Here is a 15,590-nt window from a genome sequence, read left to right on the forward strand (position 1 = left end):
GACATGTTGCATGGTGGACTTATAATATAATGCAGACAAACTCAATTACAGTCAGAGTTCCACCTCACAACCATCACAGAGTAGGCTAATGAGAGCGCTCTAAAATGCATGACCTGCGGTTGGGAGTAAACAAGGCATCTACCCACACTAGGTGGCAGGCTTGTATGCTCCCATGTACGTCAATTAGTGTAAATAACCTGTAGGTCCCTGGCCCCACATTAGCACTCTATAGAAACACACCCCACGTCCTTCCAACGTGCACACGCTGTACCATGAGCACAGTGTCAGCCATGTTGTTGCCAACATCTCATTTCTTGTACATTTTGTCCCACCCCCTCTCCTGTAGTTTTCTCTGGTTGTTGTTGTTTTTTTTGTTTTTTTTTGGCCAGGCTGAGACTGAGGTGAAATCCCATCGCGTCGCTCCGTTTCGGCCGTCGGAGGACATAACTCAAATGCCGGCGTCCACTATCGGCCGCACGGCCAGCTCCTGGGGCCCCCTGATGGAGGTCGGGGCCGGCGACACAAACAGACGCATCAATCTTCACTGATCAGCCGCAGATAGAGAGGGAGAAGAGGCCCAAAAAATGGAGAAACAAATTGGATGTCAATATGGAGGGGCCCCGAGACCAAGAGCCCAGGCAAGCACAGTGTCCAGCTCTGAGACACACTGAAGCTAGCCTGGCAGAGAGATTGCTTCTGTGCTATTGTACCTGCAAAAAAAGCTGAACTGATGTGTATCACAGGAGAATGTCCTTAACATGGGTGATACTAGAGTGCATATGAACACTGGTCTCTCCTATTGGTGTGTGGGGCCATCTGTTTACTGTGACCGCTTCATACAGAGTCACCGCAGTATCTTTCTTGTGTCTGCATTTTTCACTCACTTTTCATTCCAAAACTTTTCAAAGTTAAGATGCAGCGAGAGAGTGTCAATCAGCCTCCTCAAGCCGTCTGTGCCAGGAAGGCTGTGTCTCTCTGGCCAGCCATCCCTCTAATTCTCTCAATTAATGCGTAAAGGCAGGCCCGGGTTATCGCCCCCTTCTCTCCATCCCTCTCCCCCCTCTCTTCATCCCTCACTCCCCTCTCTCCATCCCTCTCTCCCCTCTCTCCATCATTCTCAATTAATGTGAGGGGATTGGCCCAGCTTATCTGTCCCCTCTCTGCTGCTATGAATATGCAAACCCCACTCATCCACACACACGCCCGGCCCTATCGCTTACAGTCCCCAGCTCTCACCACTGTCCTTCCCTTACACGCCACTGCTCTTCTTGGGGATTGACTTCAGGATGAAGAGCAGGAGCCTGGAGGAGGAAGAGGAGGGGGGGGGGGGGGGGGGTAGGTGAGCTCCTGGAGGTGGGGGGACTCTGCTCAGGCGCCCTGATGGAGAGAGGAGCCTAATTGATTGTTGATGGGAGCTGTTTTTCAATGTGTTTGTCCATGGCGGTCCACCTGAGGGGGCTGGTAGGAGCGTGGTCCATTGTGGTCCAGTTGTGGTCCAGTTGTGGTCCCCTGGCAGGCCCGCTGTTGGATGAAGTGTTCTCTCTCCAGGGCGGCGAGGCCTCTTCTTTGAGGGGGGAAGTTCTCTCTCCCGGCTCACGCGCTGGTGCCACTACAAAGTGGCATTAGAGTGCGCGGCGTGATTGACAAGCCGAGGCCGGCGCCGGAGCACAGGGAGCGATGTGACTTTAACCATTTATGATCCGCACGGAGACATCAAGGGGAGTGCACTTTTTTATTGCCAAGATGCAGGGTGTCAAATGTTTACCAACGCTTTCAAGTGTGACATCAGAAGCTTTTCTCTTAGTTTTGTTTTTTTCCCCTCTCCCCTCTCGAGCCCCTTCTCTCACCACGAGATGCGTGATTAAAGTCCCCTTAGTGTCACCTGCCTGCCACATCCACCACTGTTTACACTAGAGCACGGACGGCAAATGAAGCTCAACAAAAATATAGGAAACTAATGTTCCAATCGCTGCTGAAAGACAGAGAGAAAGAGAAATGGAGACAAGGACAGAGAGAGTAGAGAGAGAGAGAGAGGGAGGGAGAAACGTGCAGTCTTTCTCTTTTGGGGTGTGCGTCGGACGAGCTTCTGCGGGGCTGATTTTTATGCAATCTGATAATCCGTCATGGCCAAACGCCACAGACGTCAGCCGAGATCATCTCAAGCCAGCTAACAAATGTAATGAAGTGTTTTACAGGCCTTTCATTTGAAAAAGAATAATAGTACACATGTTCTTTTTTTTCTGTGTAGTTTGATCATTGGAGCAGAGGAGGGGGGGGGATGAGGAGGAGAGGGAGGAGAGAGGAGGAGAGCAAGAGAGGCAAAAGAGAGAAGAGAGGAGGAGAGGAGGAGAGGAAAGGGATTCAGATGCTAGCTGTTTGTGAAGAGGCCATGCAAATGCTGGGACTTGATGAGTGTGAAGCACAAACAGACCCCTAGCTCATGCCCGGCGTTCTTTATTTTTACTTCACTGGCACCGGTGAAGGACAGAGTGGGTTCTGATATGCGGTTCAAAGGGGTGCGGTGAAGGGAGCGTGGGCAAATTTGAAAATTACATTTGTCATCCTTTGTGTGCTTGTCTTTCTGCTTTTTTTATATGTCTGCTTTAAACTTGCATGAGGAAAACAGCAGTAGGGATTTTATTGCTGTCACACACACACACACACACACACACACAAACAAACAAACACATACTCAAAACACACAAACATACACATATAAAGGAAATACTGAGGTCTGAGAGAAAAAGCAGACCCAGTGGAATTCTACAACGAGCAGCTACAGCATTGCCTTTGTAGAGAGTGAAACATGGTGGTGCTGCTGATGCAGTAATGGTTTAGACTGCCATCTGTAGGCCAATGGAGGTAGTCCCTGATACCTCTTCCAACGTTCCCTCAGAATGTCATTCACACATTAGCCCTCATTTTCCCTTTAAGTACAATAGGAAAACTAGATTTGCATTGAGAAAGGAAAACAAGATATTTGCAGTTGGGATAAGTGTTCACCCAATGTGACGTGAATGTATTGACACACCAATGCAATACACATTCACATACTAAAGTTGCAATACAAACAACATAATGCTGAGAAAGAACAGCAAGATAGTGGGGGGGGGGGGCAGATTCTCTCTTCATCTCTCTCTGTGCATGTGTGTGTGTGTGCATGTGTGTGTGGGGATGTGTGTGTGTGTGTGTGTGTGTGTGTGTGTGTGTGTGTGTGTGTGTGTGGCTCTGTGGGGTTCATGTCAGTCACATTGTTGGCATATGTGTCACTGAAGCCACTTCACCTCTCCGCTGTCTGAAGTGAATAATGCCTCACGCATTACTAGGCATCAGTGCCCTGAGGCCAAAGACCCCCCCCCCCCCCCACCCACACACACACACATACACACACACACACACACACACACACACACACACACACACACACACACACACACACACACACTCCTTTCCCCTCTCATCTTAATTCTTACCGCATAAACACACACACGCATACATACTAAACATACAACACACACACACACACGGATGCACGCACACACACAAATCAAGTTTCAGGGGTTTTTCATACTATTTTTCATATGACATTTTTACCCAATTTTCCAGGTTATAAGGACAAACATGTTTTTCTAATTGAATCTATTACTTAATATGTATTGAATATTAGTACAATATCTTAGTAAAGGCGTGACTAGCTTAATGTTTGATATCTCCATCAATAATAATTTCACATAATTCAACCACATTTCAATCCATATTTTAAAAACCATTTCAATTTCATTGCTTAATCTTAGAAGACAAGATCCATGTCATCAGATGACCTGTTTTATGACCATTTGACATTATCCCAACATTACATTTATTTTCAACTTGTAGCCTTCTTTCATCAGCAGAGGCTATCATCAGAAAATGTTTCTCTCACATAAACAGAAGAAATGAAAGAAACAGAAAAATGACTCAGATTTCAATATGATTGAGATTCCCAGAATGCACTGGCGGCTTTCTGCTCACCCCAATTAAAGTCAAGGTTTAGGCGCCCTTTTAAAACACCTTTCTCATGACAAATTAAGCATTAGCAAAAGGGATAGGGAAAAATACATGGAAGAGAAGAGAAAAAAAAAGTTTTTTGATTTAAGTCAGCATTAATCTGAAACCTAATTACTAGCTGTGCAGATTTTCCACACTGATTTGCTCCAGCCAATTAATTTATATTATTTCCAGAATGACATTCACTCCAGCACCCTTTGTCTCTCCTGTACCGTTCACACCCACACACCCACGTCTCATCACCCGCTCCCCCTTCAACATGCAGCTCTCAATGGAACACACACACACGCTCGGCTCTGAACCTGTGACACACACAATACTCTCTCTATCTCTCACACACACACACACACACACACACACACACACACACATGCCCACACACACACACACACACACACACACACACACACACACACACAGCCGAGTCAAGACTCAGAGTCTAATTGTGTCATTCTTTTCAAATTGTCACCAGGCTTGAAGCGTGGAGGTGTGACCTTAACTCCATAACAGGAACTCCACTGTGTCACACCAGACACCACACACCAAATATGTATTTCTCATTCCACAATTACACACACACACACACACACACTCTCTCTCTCTCTCTCTCTCTCTCTCTCTCTCTCTCTCTCTCTCTCTCTCTCTCTCTCTCTCTCTCTCTCTCTCTCTCTCTCTCTCTCTCTCTCCCACACACACACACACACACACACACACACACACACACACACACACACACACACACACAGGTACATTGAAACAGACCGTTATTAAATTCATTAAATCACTGTACCCTAGTGAATATGAACCTTTCTGTTCACCAACACACACATCTGGCATTAATGTCACCTTGGAACCTTGCGCTCTCCCAGTGATGCTTGTTCTCGTCCACCAATCAGGCCACAGCACATGCTTGAAGGTCCTCCCGCAGTCCTACCGACAGGCTAACCATTTAGCGGCAGCAGCTGTAATTAAATGCTAATTAAACTTAAACCCAATAGTTGGGCTGTGGCCTACATATTGTGCTTCCTGGAGTGTAATTACAAGCAGCTATTTTAGAGCCCACCAGAGACTATTGGTTCTCAACCTGGGGATGCATCGGAGAGGAGGAAGAGGAATCCGGAAGATTCCGCCAGCATTACTGGGGGTGGAGTCATGTGATGAGGTGTGTGACCTCAGAGGTCAAGGGTGAGAGGTTCATGCTGTAATGAGCACCTACTATCTATTATAGAAAACTTGCTATGGTTGCTGTTGCACCTCTTGGCACGACATTAAACCAGTGCCTATATAGCAGCCATATATTTTTATAGTAAGCATGCACATTATATGCTTTTATAGTGTATTCACAACAATTCATTACCAAGTTCAGGAAAAAAATGTAAACAATTGATTTATCTTTCATGACCATCCTTTGCATATGACACAGGAATGTCATATCAACAATATGGCCGCGGCGGTGTTTGCGAATAGGCCCTATATGCCGTATTATAGCATCTCACTCATTAAGCACATTCTCATAGAGAGAGTGTTTTACACACACACACGCACACACGCACACACACACACACACACAAACAAACACACACACACACACATACACAGACACACACACAGACACACACACACACACACACAGGGACTGAGAGGGAGGACCAGCACACAGATGGCAGCAGCAGTGCTGAGAGTGCAACAGTGAACAAAAGGGTCACAGGGTGACCACAGGACCAGGCCACTGCCGCTGCGTCCACCACAACCCTACACGTTTGGAATGCTCCCCTCCTTCATTCTGACCATTAAAAAAGGCCCGCATCGGACTGGTGGCTCGGGTGGAGGGTGGTGGGTGGGGGAGGTCTAAATGAATGACGTTGCCATGTGCATTTCCTCAGCTAATGGACTCCAGGGCTTTGTTTACCCTTCATAAACACAGCTAATGGGGTCAGGGCGGCTTGTCTGGGGTCAGCCCGAGCACGGAGAGCCACATCAGTCTCCCGAATCAGTCGCTCATAAAACAGCGTACACCCAGTCACCCCCCTCAGCACACTCACACACATGAATACATACCTCAACAACACACACACACACACACCATGTGCCCTGCCATCACACAACATCAGCTGCAACATCACTTACGAGATGAAAAAAGTCACCTCTAAGAAGAAAGTCATATCAGAATGGCTCATATCAGGGACAAGATGACAAATGTGGAGCCTCACGATGCTATTCTGTTGCTATGACAGTGAAAGTCTGCACACAATAAAGGCTGGTATTATTGTTTGACATACTTCATTTGATATAATCCAGCAGCTTTTGACAGCACTGCATCATTGTCAAACCTATGGAAATATGGCCATCAGCTGCGGCGAGTAATACAAACTCAAAACAGAGCCATCTCTCTCAATAAGGCCGTGTGATGTTTGTGTCTGCGGTGGTGATTATTATTTGCCCTGAGTGTGTTTACTGCTGTGCCAGAGACAGGAGGCGAGGGCTGGATCTATGGAAATATTTATAGCCAAAGTGAAGTGGCAGTCAGAGTTACTCATTAAGACACATTAAGCATGATTTCAGCCAGGCTGACAGCCACGTCAAGTTTAAGAGCTCAAATGGGAATGGATGCAATGACAGCAACATTACTGACTCCTCCAGACATTCAAGCACAGAGGAATATCCTATAACAGGAGAAGTGGAGAAGAATTGTGCTTGTATGTGTGCCTGTGCCATGTGTGTGTGTGTTTGTGTGTGTGTGTGTGTGTGTGTGTGTGTGTGTGTGTGTGTGTGTGTGTGTGTTTGTTTGTGTGTGTGTGTGTGTGTGTGTGTGTGTGTGTGTAGGTGTGTGTGTGTGTGTGTGTGTGTGTGTGTGTGTGTGTGTGTGTGTGTGTGTGTGTGTGAGTGTGTTTTCATCAGGGGATAACAGAATTGCAGTGTGACAAACTTGAGACTCAACAATACGCCTCAGGGCAAGTTAATTGCATTAATTTTCTGTGACACATATAAAAAAATATGAAGAAAGCAGAAAGACAGACAGAGAGAAACATGGTGGGTTTGTTACAGAAGTGGCCCTGTCGTATTTTTCCCCTCACCCAGCGATGATGAAATTAGTACAAAGTGTTCTCTCTGGCTATAATCAATCATTACTTTCACTGGGTGCCACCGAATATTGCTGAAACCATATTTTCCTCACTTGAGGACAAATGCTTCTTGATTGTGCGGCACACTTGTCTATAAATATATCTCGCCCAAGCTCCCAGCAGTATTGGGTTTGAGTTTTTACCAAATAAACATCTGTTTCTGCTAGCCCTGAGACAGACAAACTGCTGTGCCTCTTGACCCAAAAACAGCAGAGCCTGTTTGGAGAGCGGGAAACTGCAGAAAGTGCAGTGTGGTGAGCCGCAGCCGAGACCAGGGAGAACCGGAGGCAGGAGTGCAGCTCAGCACAACCCACTCCACACGCCGGCCACAGCAAAGGCCACTGGTCAAGCAGATATCACTCATGATGCACATCAAAACAGTACTGCTGTGAACAAAATATTCAACACGTCATATTAAATGTCCTTCATTAGAAAAAAAAAAAAGTAAAAGCCAACACATATTCAGTAAGGACATAGGCCAATAGTATATGGCAAGTTTGCTATACTTCTTTACTACATTAACTGAACTGAAGGTAAGGGAAAAAATGAGCATGTTCTAATGTATCTCACGGGGGGACCTTAAAGCTAGATTACTGTTGCAGAGATCAAAGACTGAGAGCCAGCCAGGCTAGCACACCTAACATGCTAACTGCCTGTATGTTCAGTAGGTCTGAGTTGGGGGCGAAGGCACTAAGAATCCAGTTGAGTACCATATAGGATGATTTGTAAGAATATTTGCTTTTTTTTTATTTCCCTTGATGATGGCAAGTGACCCCAACCCCCGCTCCCTTTCATTCTGCCCATGTCTCTGTGAAGTACACTAGCTCCCCTGAGGAAGATCTGCTCGCAGTCACATGAAAGAGGTCTCCTATTCGGGCCCTAACAGAAATCAAATATTAAGCATGTAGTATGCACCCCCATCCACCCCAAAACACAGGCTGGACTGATCTCTCACCGCAGACTTCTCTCAGAGGGCTCGCTCTGCCGACACCAGAGCAAGGCTGAACTGTGCAGCACGAGGTGTGTGTAATATGTTTTACAAGCACAAGTACATTGGACCCAGCCATAGAAGACAACTTTTGAGAGATTGCATTAATTGTTTGTTTCATTTTTGTTTTGATTTGTAACACACACATACACACACACACACACACACAGATGAACATATATATACTGATATATATACCACACACATACAAACAGACACAGACATACACACACTTTTGTACACTCACACTCAACACGACACAACACAGACAAAGCTTTTATCAAGGGAAGTGTTTTAGGCTGGCTTCCAGAGAGGAAGGATTTCATAATGGCTGTGTTTCTGGGTGGAAAGGAGCCAGCAAGGCGTGGGAGAAAGAGGAAATGTCCCCACCGGGGTGTGGAGGTGCTGAAGGAGCAGGACTCTGTCTACAACACACCAAGGAGTACGCATAGCTCATACCCCCGCAATCATCACATGAGGATACGCATACACATAACTAGTGACCACTAGGCATCCACTTAAGCTATTCAGCTGAACTAGACAGTAAAGCCAGGAGCATTTTGCAGAGCCATTGCTGAATTTCCATGTGAGCTGAGGATGAGTCTGAGCATTTGCCTTGCATTGACCACAGCATACTGTATATCACTGAGCCAAGTGAAGTGTGTGTGTGTGTGTGCAGCTAAGCATTTTTCCTGACATAGTATCACCTTTCATTGCCCAACTGATACACCAGCAGAAGGCAACAAAACCAGATGTGCACGCTGGATTCTGTCAAGTTTTTCAGTCAGTGTCCTCTGCTTTTTGTTTTAAAGGTTACCACAAATTAGCAGGCTTGGGAAAAACAACAGAGACGCTTCAAACGAGCATTTATCTCATGCTATCGAGCACAAAAGCCACATCACTCGGCTATCCAAGTAAGCAGGACAATTTAAAGAGCAGATTTACGGCGATAAATATTGTGACTCTTTGACTTGGGTGATAATTCCCACTTTACGGGGCTATATTTCTGCACGTTCTTTCCTTACATTAGGTGAATATTGCACTTAAAACTCTACCATTTAATTATTTCCACCAGTCTAATAAACACGTTTTATAGGCCCCATAAATCACCCAAACAAAAACACACAGAGAGCTGTTAATCTTACATATTTTATCATAAACTGTAATCTATAAAAAAGCTGTTTTATACGAAAATGTGCTCAGCTGAATACCTTAAGTAAATGTAATAAATGTGGTTAACATCATGTATAAATCTTAGTTGCTGCATGTTGTTAATTTGATACATTAGGCAATAATTTGCTATAAATAAATGTTTATTAGCCGACCGATCCTGTCCCCATGTGTTAATGATATCTATTTAAAGAGATCCTCCGGAAAATTTCAATTAGTGCACAACTTTCCACACTCTGGCCAGAGTTTTCATCATAGGCAAGCGTACTCATCATAAGTTGAACACACACCTCATCAATTCACCTCCAGCCCACTGTCTTAGTTTTAATGTTAGCTCTACTATTATCTCATTTTTCCTATCGAAGAGTTTGGAGATTTTACACATGTGCACTTGTGACAAGCCATTGTGCCGTTACCTTTTACATTCAGAATGCACAGAATGCAGAGATGACGCAGTGGGGGGAACAGAAAAAGGCTTCTCTTTGTGTCTATGTCCTATGCGTCTTTGTACGTGTGTCCCTGTATGTGTGTACTTGTGGCTGTGCACTCTCACCCTAGCCTGATCATACAATCTATAGACACAGCACCAAATAAAGGGACAGGCAGTGGCTTTGAAGTGCTGGTTTAAAGAGCAAATCCGGCGAGGAGTAGAAAGCAAACTCTCAGCATGTGTGTGTGTGTGTGTGTGTGTGTGTGTGTGTGTGTGTGTGTGTGTGTGTGTGTGTGTGTGTATTTTCCGGAGGTTTGACCAAGCGGGTTAAATCGAAATGTCAACCCTGATCTTTGATAGAGGAGTTTATATTGTGCAAAAGCGGCTTTGATGGCCCGTCCAATGCGCCAGATGGAAACAGGGGATGTGGGGACACCGGAGCCACTTGTGTCTGTTCGGCAGGTGGCTGTAATTTCCCCCCTAACAAGTGTCATTTGAACCCAGCCCTAAGGTCAAAGACCTGCCCAGCCAGCCCATGCATACGCACAGTCCCATTAATGACCGGTGAGAAATGGAAGCTGCAAAGCATGACACACACAATTGCGGGGGAATATTAGCAGCACCTGAGCTAGACCTTACTGTTATTTATTCACTCATTTATTTATTCATCTTATTTCATCCAACTATCCCCTGATCGATAACCCATTAATTTCACTGGCCACAGGAAAATAGTTCTATGCCTGAATAAACAAAAACAGAATAGCTATAATCAACATTTTTTGTTGATTTGGTCACTTTGTGTTCAATGAGTGAATAATTAAATAAACAACAATTCTTCAAAAGTGGGATTTACTAAATGGATCTAAAGTTAATATTTTGCGGTGAACTTTCTATATTCTAGATGCACAATTATATTGCATCTCCAGTATGTAAGCCAGTTTCCTGTTTAGCATTTCATTCATGACATTAGTGCCAGAATATTCACTATGACCAGATGCCCATTTTTATTAAAGATAAAACTCTGTAATATATATCTCCTATTTTTCAAGTTGAAGGCAGGCGATGCTAGCATGGCACAACTGCTATCATTTTCTTTCAGTTTTCATTAGCTCTCACTATCTGTTTCCACCATCTGGACAAATTCTTTCTGTGAGGGTGGCCACGGAGAGCAGATGAATGGCAAATTCCACACAACAAAACAACATAACCTAACATTACAGAGGACTTCCTGCTTATGTATCACTGAAGAATCACGACAGCAAATATGGTTAATTAACATATATACTCTTGCCTTATTGTCAAATCAACAAATAACAAATAACTTTAGGCCAGAGCTGACTGTCAGTTACATTTTTAAACTTATTTTTTTTCACTTATTTTTGAAACTTTATTTTTTTTTAAATCTATTTTACAAGAAAGTCTGTGCATTACACCAAAGCCTATTACCACTCTAAAATTGTGAAAGTAAATTTACTTAAGCCTATTTCTTAAAACAACAGACCAGGGGCATTCCAGAGAGATCTGTTACATTTTCTGCAGAGTGAGAAATCACACCAGAGAGGGCCGGAAATCGGATAAAGAGAGAGACGCAAAGACACACACACACACACACACACACACACACACACACACGCTATAGCTGAAGATAATGTTTTCAGCACCATGCCCGCCGAGGAGCCAACACTTCCACCATGAAGAGGACATATTTTAGGAAGAAAGAATGTGAAAAAAATGAAGGAGTGTTGGGCGGAGGGGAGGGGTGTGGGTGAGCTGACGTTTCGTTTGTTCTCCCGGGCAAAATGGAAGACATACATCGTCCCTTATTGCCTAAAGACCCACAATGCAATTCCAGCCCCTCGGTGGTCACTCAGGGAGTGTGCTGCAGAAGTCACATGGTCAGATGGATCACATCAATTTGCCGCAAAAAATACAATAACAACAAAAGAAAAACTATATGGCTCTGTTTATTTTCTAGTCATTTTCTCTCCCTCCATCTCACTGTGCCATACGAATATGGCCAACACACAGTGTGATCCAGGGCAAGGGAGGTAGCCTGGCCAAATCCACTGTCGCAGTTCCCTTTGGCCAGTGGAGGTGATAAATGAACGTCTGTCTAAGGTCACCACGTCCTGACTCCGGCCCCTGCCTCAGCCTCTAATGGCTGGCAGGCCACTCACAGCCCTGCACCGCCGCCTGCTGGCCTGGCTGAGGAACTGCAGCTCTCACTGGCACCGCAGCAAATGAGTCATCATCAGGGCTCGGGAGTGATTGGAGAGTGACAGCTGCGGAGACAGGAGAGGAAGAGATGCAGCTCTGATGGGGGGGGGGGGGGGGGGGGGGGGCAGCTGTCAGTCTCGCTCGGTGTGGTGCCGTGGAAGCGGAGGTGGAGGGGTGACGGAGGTACAAGGGTGAGCGTTTAAAAAGTGACACAAGTGTGCGTTTAGACTGATGCGGCGTTGATGTCAGGTTTCATGGCGACTGAGTGAAGGCTGCCAGGTCTCAAAGTGACATCATCAGACTGAGTTTGGATCATGAACTCCTCTGGGGCCTCTCCCTGTTCACTCACAGATATTACCGGCGGCAAAACAGCATGCAGCATGCACACACACACACACACACACACACACACACACACACACACGTATGCACACACAGAGACAAATCTTTGACAGAAATGCTTGATTTTTGATGCGTCTGACAGATGTGTCGACAGAGTTTAAATTTGCACTGACAGCATGAGATGAAGAGTATAGATCATGAGAGATCTCTAGATACATCTTGTCATGATGATCTTTTACAGATATTTCTACATTTGGGAGTGATAACGTTCTTATCCAACATGCCAATAAGAAATGTCAATGCCATAGCCAATGTTAAGTAGACAGCATAGTTTTGACAGTAATGCCCTACTTAACAGAATACATAGACAATCGATTTAGAACTTTTCCACACAGGGGCCTGTGTGGAAAAGTTAAGTTTGACCTAAGCGTACCTCCTCCTTCTTCATACCCCCATGCAATATGTGAATACAAAAAAGTATCTGTATTCCAGCCTTCAGGAGCCCCATAATCATGCTGCTTTGGACTCTTTTCCTATTCCATTTCTCCTCCATACATTGCACTTGTCCTTTCTGTCTTCCTCTCTATCCCTCACTCAGAGCTATTATGTCATCCAGCCCTGCCGGAGTCTGTGGGCGCAATAAGAGGGTTACGGCAATCACACCTCTGTTTCCCTCTCTCTCTCTATCACTCCCTCAGCCCACCGACAGGGGAAAAGGGGGAAGCAGGAGGGGAGGGGGCTGAAATAATAGCTTAAACTGAAGTATTACTTTAATACTTCAATAGAAATAACCTAATTCCAACCTTTTCAAAGGAACAGGCTCCCTTGCTCGAGGCTAGCACGTAATGTGTGAGTGAAAGTATATCGCTTGTCACTTTGGATTAGAGAGGCGAGTCTGCGCGCGGGGTGAATGAGAGGCAGCTGGGGTAATAGGAAGTGTAGATATTAGAGTTAATAAAATCATGTGGAAGAAGATAGATATGCAACTTGACCAAGTACCACGATGGGGAGAGACGTTACATTAGCCCCGCACCACTCCAACACGGGGGCCTAACCTCTAATGGTGTCCCCTGCACTGCCCGATGGATATTAATAATGCACAACCCATGGCATGTGTATTTATTTACTGTTGGGGGGTCAAATGGACTGTGTATCCCTAATATCTCTCCCTCTCTCTCTCTCTCTCTCTCTCTCTCTCTCTCTCTCTCTCTCTCTCTCTTGTCATCTTAGTGCATTATCCCCTCACTCATTCAACAACAAGTGAGCAATGCATTTTTGCCAAGAGCGGAAAAAAGAGAGAATTATACATGGAATGAACATGAACTTGTCACAGCAGGAACACAGCTGTCAGCTCTAGGTTTACATCAACGCCACTAACTGTGTGTGCCATGGAGGAAACACACAGTGGGAATCAAATACAATAAACATGTTGCCATTTTAAAAATGGTCGCATAGAGAACGAGCAAAAGATGGCTCAAGGGATGAAGGAAACAAGTCACTGCTGTGTTGAAACTGTGGCTCAGAAATGACATAAGATATTCATGACTCCTGTCAAAATATTCCTAGTGTGTTACAGACATAAAACACTGTGGCAGAGCTGGTGAGCTGGTGGAGAGCTGCTAATCACAGACACGCCTAGAACCAAGACTGTGCTAAAAACAAAACAAGTTTTTTTGTGTGTGTGTGTGTATGTGTGTGTGTGTGTTTTTATCTAATAGAAAAACCTGCGCTGGACAAGTAGCCTCCATAAACAGTTTATGATGAACTGTTGTGGTGTTTAATTAAAACAATAAATCCAGGCGGTGCATTAGAGGGCCGACTCTCTCTGGTGACCTCAGCCCGGACCGCATCAAGACACTGCAGGACACACAGGCAAACCCGGAGACTGGACCTCACTCCACGGAGTGCAATCACACAACACACACACACGTACACACAACTCAGCCACAAACACACAATTATCATTGCCCATACCTGACTGTATTTCACTGCTGGCTGGCTTCTCAAACACACATCCAGTGCCTGTTGGAGCTTGGTAGCCGTAATATTGTAGAACTTCTCAGGCTCTGTGAAAAAAATATGAATGAAATAATTGTGAGAAATGAATTTAAATGAATGAATTGAATTAGACTCACTTTGCATTCTGGAAAGCACTGCGATTCTAAATACATTCTTAACATAAAAACTATGAAAGGTACAATGTACACAAAATGTTTCTAATTCTACTGTAACTGCCACTCAGCAGGGACAGAGAAAAGACATTTGTTTCTCAATATTCCTGTGCTGTTCATGCATCATGGTTCTTGTTTCCTGGTGTTTGCATGCATTTGATTACATTTTTCAGGGCCAGGGAAATGAAAGCAAATGCCTGCCACAGAAACACCAAGCAGAGATTGCACAGACATATTTAGAACCTGCATGTTCATCAGGATGGCATGACATTTGTCAGTCAACAAGATTTTTTCATATAAAAAGTAAAGGTTTGTCTCCTCATAGAAGCACATGTATTATTGGCTTCACCATGAGGCTTTGGGAGGCAAAATTAAGTGAAAACTACAAATGTAATCTTAACTACGTCCAGTATTTATATTAAACATGGGCCCCATACACTGTTGCTTTTCTAAAGTGCTTGTACTTTCCATGTACTTTTCCACATCATACCAGAGAAAAGCTATTTCCAGTGATAGCAAAAGCTGCTTTTACCTCTATCAACACATGTACACATACATCTAGCATACACACACACGTGCACGTACACCGTAGTGTCTCTCAGTATCAGCATGGGTGTGTGCTCATGGCAGAGGAAATGGCTGAAGGCCCTGTGTTCCCGCAGCTGATCTCTCTCTCAGAGCCTCACGCTGAGGAGGGCAGCTCTGGTCAGCTCTCACAGGAAGACAGATGTTTCCGTGGAGGCCCAGCATGCAGCGACGGCTGGTTCCTCTCGACACACCTGTACTGATGCACTCACAACAATCCCAACAGAGGAGCGCCAGCTGGACAGCTGAAACATATCCACTAATCAAATCCTTTTGTCAGACATTGTTTGACAACCAGCAGAAAACAACAAACACGCCCTTACTTACAGTGTCAGTTAAGGCGAATTTCCTGGAAACTGGCCACACTGAGTCAGGATGATCCTGTTATTTCTCAAAATATGATCCCTCTGATGTAGACTAATTTCAAGAGGAGAATAGGGGGGGAAATCCTCTCTGAAGCAAAATACTTGCATCCCTGTCAAAACTTAAAGTGTAACTAGAGGAAGTCATTATGTCAC

General features: G+C 44.8%; 1 long non-coding RNA gene across 3 annotated transcripts in view; it reads right to left on the reverse strand.

Moving 5' to 3' along the window:
* Window positions 1-15,590, reverse strand: part of LOC121682527 — a 47,486-nt gene that overhangs the window by 26,599 nt on the left and 5,297 nt on the right. For 2 of the 3 annotated variants that reach the window (XR_006022602.1, XR_006022600.1), the window contains exon 2: window positions 14,291-14,382. This is a non-coding gene — a long non-coding RNA (uncharacterized LOC121682527). Of the gene's footprint in view, window positions 1-14,290; window positions 14,383-15,072; window positions 15,300-15,590 lie in introns of those variants that run through there. The other variant, XR_006022601.1, reaches the window with a different exon arrangement.

Source organism: Alosa sapidissima, chromosome 14 (genome assembly GCF_018492685.1).
Source record: "Alosa sapidissima isolate fAloSap1 chromosome 14, fAloSap1.pri, whole genome shotgun sequence".
NCBI classification, from domain to species: Eukaryota; Metazoa; Chordata; class Actinopteri; order Clupeiformes; family Clupeidae; genus Alosa; species Alosa sapidissima.